Here is a 9,400-nt window from a genome sequence, read left to right as displayed (position 1 = left end):
TTGATCGGGTTTCCCACTATGGATGGAATGGGTTCTCCTTGTACTTTTAACTTGAACCTGCTGGTTACCTTCCCCTTCTTGATTATCATACACCTTGACTTCCTCGGCTTAAACTTTCAGGTTTATAAATTTATTGAAACCCCCTTAAGACACTTCAACTTTCAGGTATATCAATTTATTGATACTCCCATAAGATACTTTAACTTTCAGGTCTATCAATTTATTGATACCTCCTCAAGATACTTCAACTTTTAAGTATATCAATTTATTGATACCCCTTAAGATACTACAACTTTCAGGTATATCAATTTATTGATACCCATTAAGATACTTCAACTTTTAGGTACATCAATGTATTGATACCTTCTCAAGATACTTGAACGTTCAGGTATATCAATTTATTGATTCTCCCTTAAGATACTTGAACTTTCCATAGCGTTTGTATTTGTGTGTGCATGTATGTATATATGTATGTGGGTTAGCACGATAACTCAAGAAGCATTTGATGTCTTCTTGGGAATTGTTCGCTAAAATGAACAGCCATTTCAAGATGATATTTCAGCTAGATCCTTTTTTTGTGTATCAATAAATTGATATACCTAAAAGTTGAAGTATCTTAACTAGGAGGTATCAATAAATAGATATACCTGAACGTTGAAGTATCTTGGGGAGGTATCAATAAATAGATATACCTGAACGTTGAAGTATCTTGGGGAGGTATCAATAAATTGATATACCTAAAAGTTGAAGTATCTTGAGGAGGTATCAATAAATTGATAGACCTGAAAGTTGAAGTATCTTATGGGGTATCAATAAATTGATATACTTGAAAGTTGAAGTATCTTAAGGGGGTATCAATAAATTGATATACCTGAATGTTGAAGTATTTTTAGGAGGTATCAATAAATTGATATACCTGAACGTTCAAGTATCTCCAGGAGGTATCAATAAATTGATATACCTAAAAGTTGAAGTATCTTGAGGAGGTATCAATAAATTGATAGATAGACCTGAAAGTTTAAGTATCTAATGGGGGTATAAATGAATTGATATACCTGAAAGTTGAAGTTTCTTAAGGGGGTATTAATAAATAGATATTCCCTAAAGTTGAAATATCTTTAGGAGGTATCAATAAATTGATATACCTGAAAGTTGAAGTATCTTAAGGGGGTATCAGTACATTGATATACCTGATAGTTAAAATATTTTGAGGAGGTATCAATAAAGTGATATACCTAAAAGTTGAAGTACCTTAAGGGTGTATCAATAAATAGATATTCCCTAAAAATCAAGTATCTTAAGGGGGTATCAATAAATTGATATACCTGAAAGTTAAAATATCTTGAGGGGGTATCAATAAATTGATATACCTAAAAGTTGAAGTACCTTAAGGGAGTATCAATAAATCGATATACCTGGACGTTCAAGTATCTTGAGGAGGTATCAATACATTGATATACTAGTACCTAAAAGTTGAAGTATCTTAACTTGTGAATCTAAACATGGTACACTTTGGTCAGACTGTATATTCAAGCAATTATGACAGAAAACCTTTCCGTCCAACTACTGTGTCAATGATATGACACACTTGAAACTATACAGTGTTTGGATTGAATATCCGCGTACTTATAACAGAAAACCTCTCCGTCGTCTGACTACCGAGCGTATACCTGATGAAAGTCCATGGAAGGACATTACATTGTCCTTTATTATTGATAAACCTCTCCGCACAACTTAGTACAAATGTACTGTGTCCATGATATGACACACTCGAAAGTATACAATGTTATGGATTGAATATTTGCGTTATTTTGGTTGGTGAATTCTTTTTCCAGTTTATGCATGACATGCACGTAGCCTGTAAGAGCAGATCATAGATGTATAATAAGGGTACTTCTTTCCTTCATCCAATATTCGCGTACTTATGACGGAAAACCTTTCCGCCAAACTTGTACAAATGTACTGTGTCCATGATATGACACACTTGAATGTACACAATATTTGGGATTGAATATTCGCGCTATTTTGGTTGGTGAATTCTTTTTCCAGTTTATTCATGACATGTACATAGAATGTAAGAGCAGAGCATAGATGTACAATAAAGGTACTTCTTTCCTTCATTCAGTATTCGCGTACTTATGACGGCTTGTAAGAGCGGAGCATAAATGTACCGTAATTTTTATTCGTGCAATAAAGACGGAAAACTTATCCCACCGAATACGGTCTCAATCTTATGACACAACCGTTCAAAGTATTCGCAGTTTATACTGTACTTTCACGCAATAATGTCAGAAAACATATGAAACTGATGAACTATGTAGACTGTATACACACAAACTTGTGAATCTAAACATCGTACATTTTGGTCAGACTGTATATTCAAGCAATTATGACAGAAAACTTTGCCGCCCGAGAACGGTATTAATACACCGTACGGTCGTATTTATGATAAAAACTTGTCGGTCCAAAAACTGCATCTGTCCAACGGACACAATTCAAACAAGAGTTCCGAGATCTCATACCTCCATGAAATATGGGCTTGCTTTGTCCTCATTAATTATGCAAATGACCTCTACATTAACATAATATATGCATAACGACGCAAACCTTTAAGTAACTTACACATGTTACGAGGTATAAAATTCCCATCATTCACCAATAAGGATTCACAGAATTTTCACATTAATTATGCAAATTAGGTCATCGTTTGCATATGTTCCGCCTGCCACAGATTGAATAGATTACATGTATAGCAGTACAATTATATGAAACACTGTAATTATAGAATTTCCTCATTAATTATGCAAATTAAGTCCTCATTTGCATAATTTGCATTTAATCATGTACATCTCTCTCTCAGCTACCTACACACCAAAAATGATGAAAATATGTTGTTCCAATCTGGACTTATTGGCTTTGAAAGTTTTTACCAGAAACTAACCTGCAGTTCCAGAACAAGCTGCTAGGGGGATCAAACTTACGCCACTTATTCCTGACAGGATTAGCTATCTGTCACCAAAAAGTCAAGACCATAGCTTGTTCAGGACAAAAGATACAAAAACCGGAAGTTCTGCTGCAGTACCAAGGTCATCCACCAGGAGGCCCATACTTGACCTTGACCTTTGTCTTTCCAAGACTTACCATCATACCAAATATCATCGCAATCCATAAAGGCGTTCTGAAGTTATGCTCACTACTAAGTTGCGAAAACACAGACAGACACACAGACAGACAGACAGACAGACATACAGACAGACAGACACGCCAAAAACAATACCTCAATTTTTCATGGAGGTAACTACATTTTTATTAGCGCATTAAAGGCGGAAAGCTTGTCCGCCAGTCGAATACGGCCTCTATCCTTTGACACAATTCAATTATTCGCAGTTTAGACCGTATATTCACGCAATAATGATGGAAGAAATATGACGAAAAGACAAAAGTAAGGCATTTTAGTCATGACCTTTAGTTATTCTTGAGTTGTTGTTTTTCATGAGTTTTCTTTGCTAACTGTTAGCCTGAACTGCTTGGTAAAGTCACGCTGGAAATGTGACCCGGAAACAGATAGGACTCGTTCAATAACCGGTTGCCTTAAAACCCCCATGTAGATCCATGTCTACCAGGGATAATCGCTCCCGTAAGCACGATCTACCCTGGGAACAGATGTGCCCTGATGCTCCTCGGTTGGTGGTCATCCTCTCTGTCAAGGACAAATGTCAGCAACCAGCAGGCTGCAGGAAGCGGCTGGAAAGAGTAGAAATTGGCCAGATGGATAGATAACATGTCAGGACAGTTGGTCCGCTAAAGAGTACACTTCGCCGCTCCAATCTTGTCATGGTGCTTGTCATGCCTCTTCCCGAAGCCTGGTAGAGGCTACAAACTGTGCGAACCTCTTGATTTTAAAAGCAAAATGTCCGTATGTACTACACTCCAAGCAGAAGTTTGGGTTTTGAGTTATTTCTGGCGTGTTTTTAGGCTTTTTTATCGGGGTTTCGTTTTTGCACTGGAATTTTTTTGAGGGGAGGGGGTGGAAAAACCCAAACCTCTGCTTGGACTGTTGGAGAGTACGTATATACATGAATTTTCACCACAACACATTCAAGTACCTTTTATATGTCGTACCTTTTATATAGGTAGTGGGGAAAGTCTTCACATCGATCAAAGAAAAAAAAACTATGGATAACAGATTTACAAAAGTATATAGTGTTACTGCGTTAAAGTACATATTGATTTGGCGTTTTCATGTTTCAGCGTTTTCTGTGAATTTATTCCTTCACGGGCAAAAATATGGAATACAGATTGATGTTGTTACTAATGATATGTAGATCTAAAGAGCGTTTGCTTCAATTAAAAAGTTGGTCGAAAACAGTCCTCTTTCCTAGTCATAGTAAGATAACGGCCCAAGACATGGGCCATTGCGTGGCCATAGGCTATCCTCTGGCCTCCAAGTTAGACCCCCTTTCCCATAGACGAAATGTTACCTCTCTATCCCTCTTCTACAGATATTCTCATGGTCATTGCTCTGCAGAACTCACCCAACTAAAGACATACAAATGATTAGCATGCTAACTCTTTTTATATTACATGTAGATCTAAAACGGCAGCGTTCAGTTATGCATACATCCGTAGGCTGGTCACTAATGGAATAAGTTAGGTTCTGACCTCCGCTGTACTGGTGAGCGAGCAGCTAATCAGCCTGATATTATATCATTTAAACTACTCAAGGCCACTTACAACAGATTTAACACACTACAGTCTTGATCTCATGTACTTGGACCACTTCTTGTGGGTGTAGTTCTTGCATTGCCTCATCAAGACCTCACGAAGTTCTTGTTTCAACATGATTTATTCCTTCATTTATTACAAGATATATTCATATTGTGCTTACTTTATCGTCTGTTTTGTGTATTTTTATGGCTTTACAATTGTAGTGGACTTGAAACGTCAAGTGCGGCAATTTCATTTACAACCCTTGTTAAGTCCAGAATCAACATACTTGGCTTTTATTTGCTGCCATTGTAAAGTCGAGTTACTGTAGTGTTTACGAAGTACACATTACCCAATATATCTAACTTTTCGTGCAGTGTCTAAATCTATCCACAAGTTTAGTAGGACCATGATGGAGTTAAAACTTAAATTTAGTTAAAAGACTAGCTCCATGGTAGGACTACGTACATACACATACCCGATTAGCGGTCATGAAAATAAAGAATAAGGGAATGAACATAGGAAAGAAGGAAGGAAGGAAGGGAGAAAGGGCAAGGAAAAAGAGGAGAGAGGAAAGAAAAGAAAGGTTTTGCACCACAGGAGTTCAAATCATGTGGTGGGACTAATCAACTCCTGGTGTACAAAACTCTAGTAGCAAAGCTCTTACAGGTGTAGCACTCCCACCGGGCGGCTAGTCGAGCCGGACGGGGGGAAAACTGTTAGAATCCCGAAGAAAGCCGGCTCCTACCACAATAGACCTGACACCACCCTACACAAAGCTTGATTACAGAGATTGACAAAAAGTACTTGCACACTGAGATATTTTGTGTCCAGTGTGCTTTGGGTCTGGCATCCAGGCTAAAAGTACAGGGACTTTTGTATGGTCTTCTACAACTAAAGATCTAACAAAGTTAAATACATGTATGGATGACTTCATCCTACGTACAGAATATATGTATGTGGCAAATTACGTACAGAATATATATCAGTGATAACAATCAAGGTTTAACTATTCTCTAACATGTAGTCTCTAAGTTGAAACATTCTTTAATGTATTTTCCTATGCAGTACACGTGAGACTACCAACTCCAGCTGTCGGTTAGACGCTGAGATACCTTTGAATAAGCCTTCGTCGGGGGATCAAAGTTTGATCCTGTTAAGGGGAAGACCCAAGTTCATTCCGCGGTAATTCGGTACATGTGTCTGAGTACGGTGTCATCAGAATACCATCTGCCTGTACTCGCTATCACTGAAGTAACAGCATACCAGACATGTGTTCGGAATGACGCAACTTGCTAAACAGCTGGTATGGCTATCCTCCGTTTCCATGTCGGTCATAAGTTATGATACATAAAAAAGGGTGTTTGTGGGTGTCTGTGTGCGTCTGGACATACTGCCGACAGAACAACATGAAGTGTGCGTCACGCTCTCCTTCTGTGGATGTGAGTATGTCTGTGCGTAGTATGTGCATGTGTGTAACTGTGTGTGTGTGTCGGTACATTTGTGTGTGTATGTGTGTGCGCGTATGTGTGTGCGTGTATACATGTGTGTGTGTGTGTGTGTGTGTGTGTGTGTGTTACTTAATTTTTACGTTACTTAAGTTTAAAATCACTATATGCATTAATTTAGATGTCATTTGCATAATTGATGCAAATATTGTAATGAGACATTGCCGAAGAATATGAATTTTACACGCAAAATATTGTAATCTGAGTTTAGGAAACCATGAATGGATTAGGGTAATCACTACCTTATTTCCATAATCAATGAGATAAATTTTAAAAAACTGTACATATTTCATTTAAGTATGAGGTTTCCAAATTCTTGTTTTTGTATGTTGCTTCACATACTAGTAACTCAACTGTCAGTTACGCAGATCTAACTTAACTAAGTCATGAGCAAATTATTTGCAATTGCTACGGTTCACGGTAGAAGTATTAGAGAATAATAGAAGCATTGCCCGATATGAATTACACATTTGGTTAGGGGGGCTGTGGTAATATTTCCTTGGGGGCATGTTGGCCCTGGAGCCGAAGAACTGACCTGTGTAGGCCCTGGAAACATGCTGGCACCCAGGGTACCAACCAGGCTTACTGAGACTGATCACCCGTTGGTTTGAACCAACAAAGGGATTTCAAGAAAACAGAACGAGAACAACGGATTTCATTGTATGTGGGAATCACCATACAGCAGAGGTCTTTGTTAAGGCCGAGTAGGTTCGGTTTCATTTTGGGTTTGTCCCAAGCAAGCTTATATAGTCACCGTGGACTCTGTCCTGGTTAGGCCATGTTGAGTTGATTATATAGATGACATCGACGCGCGCATGAAGTTTCGTCCGTTTCCAAAAATAAAAAAATTCGACCTACTGTAATTCGTCCAAAAATGAGCAAATATATGCCGTAAATTGAAAAAAATATATATTGGAAAGCGATACGTATGTCGCAGAATGCCAAAATCCATTCCAAAGGACAAGAAGGAATGAAAATGAAGAGTCTATTATTCACCATGACATAAAAAATCACTCTATGTGTTTAGTCACTTGTTCAACCTTCATGACCACCTAGATTTCATAATGAACGCAACTTTTTTTAACAAACTTTTTATTATTCGCACGCTCGCATCAGTTTTGGGATTCCCAGTGGATGTCATCCATGTAATCAAATCAACATGGCCTTATTGGCAGAAACACAAATTGCGTGAACGGTGTACAGTCTAAATGAACAGTAGGGCCTGATTAGTGTATCTTTCAGATCACGTCTAGACCAAAGCAGGGGTGGTACAGCGCTGTTTCATTTCGTAACATTAGTACGGTAAAAAAGTAAAGTTTCTGGTACTTTCTTTACAAAGTAAATTATGTTGAATCAACCCTACTCCGTTTTTAAATAAATGTCATTCAGAAAGTAAAAGTGCTAAATATTACACCTTACGAGTGTGTCTAAAAGGAAACAAAGCTGTCAGCCGTGTCTGTTTACATTCTGGTATTTTGTGGTGTCACCACAAACTGGGTGCACCTCGCTTTAGCGCCAACCTTAAATGTCAGAAATGTAAGTTGCACAAACTTGTTGAAAAGTAGAAGTGTATATATAGTATATTACAATCACATGATTATTTTTTCAATCAAAATTTCATTTTTTGGGGGGTGCATAATGTCCTTTTAAAAGAACAGTGCGTAAACCATACATCCATTCCACATGCACCCTTACGGACCCTTACCTCTTTTGCACCAGTGAACCTATTCCCAAAAATGAATTTCGATCCTTGTTTTGGCTAATACTAATAGCCAAAGCCCCTGTCACACATGGCCGCCTATGGCCTGCCGAACTTTCCCCTAACAATGGTGAGGAGTGGGGTATGCTATGGTCGTCTGTTGTTCGGGACCAGGTCAGCAGTGATCGGGGGTCAAATTTGACTCAAATTTAACTCAAATCCGATTCAATTTGTATAGAAGGGTAGGTGTGGCTCTAATCTGTTCAGCCCCGAAGTTCAGCCGATCTTGGTTGGTATTCAAGGCAAGGTTCTGAATGTATGGCAGGGGCTTAAGGCAGGTGGGGACACTTAATTTGTTCCGCAAACAGATTACACGCAAAAACACACAGTAATTTTAAAACGTGACGTTAGGACCGCACCCTGTTCGCAAAGGTCAACTATATTTACACTTGATGTATAGAACCTCGCTCAGGCGACACAGTTAGTCACTAAAGTGTGACGTGTGTTAGTGTTGCGTCCACGCCATGACCTGATTCGGACGACTGGTACCAACAACACAACGACGTGCTGTTATTCCGCGCTCTACTTGTATCTATAGATGTTGGAGACTTGGCGAATTTTATTGAACAAAGAAGGAAAAGAAGTTGCTGTAGCAAAATCACTTCATTTTCGACCTCGTTGACTTTATACAGAGAAGACTGCTGTGGTTGTTGTACATGTAGGTAATTCGAGCTACATTTCGGCTCCTTTGTGCTACTGAAGTGCGAGTGACAGCAGGTGGGTAGGGGAATTCCATAATGTCCACAAAATGTCAGACACACTAGTACTGCAGCTGGCAGGAAGTTAAATTGGCCCTGGAGTCTGTTAGCTAGTAGCCTGGGTACTAGTACCATCCAGATTTTCGCTCCGCAACGCTCTAAAAAAATCACAATTTTTTCGAGCATTGCAGAGTGAAAATTCGAATGGTACCCAAGCAAGTTAGCTGGGTGGCAGTAGAAAAATGCAAAGAGAGGTAGACTGAGAAATTCAATAATGAACACAATGAATCCACACACACAAAAATGACAAGTTTAATTGGCCCTGGAGTGTCTGTTAGCTTGTTGGCAATAGGAAAATGCAAAGAGAGGTAGACAGATCATAGAGGATAACATGAAATGGGCAAATTGACGAGCAAAGAAATTAAATCAGTGTGGTCTGAGCACCAAAAATAACACAAATACATCTCTTCTGAAGGTCTTAATCACTGGTCACTTCAAATCTGAAAATAGACTGAAGATTCAGAAAACAAATGAAGTTTAATGACTTGTATATACGCATCATGTATTCAGTCGCAAAGATAACAAGGATAGCATAACTTACTTCATTCCTCAAATCTGCCACATCATTGGCTTCAACATTGCAAAAACTGTTTCTGTACGACAGGTTTTCTTTAATATCCTACCGGTAGTACCTGTTGTCTGTTTAAAGAAATAATCCTTCAGCATTG

The sequence above is a fragment of the Branchiostoma belcheri genome, unplaced genomic scaffold (assembly GCF_001625305.1).
Source record: "Branchiostoma belcheri isolate BF01 breed outbred unplaced genomic scaffold, Haploidv18h27 scaffold72, whole genome shotgun sequence".
NCBI classification, from domain to species: Eukaryota; Metazoa; Chordata; class Leptocardii; order Amphioxiformes; family Branchiostomatidae; genus Branchiostoma; species Branchiostoma belcheri.
The sequence above is the reverse complement of the archived record's forward strand: the minus strand, read 5'-3'. Positions refer to the sequence as shown.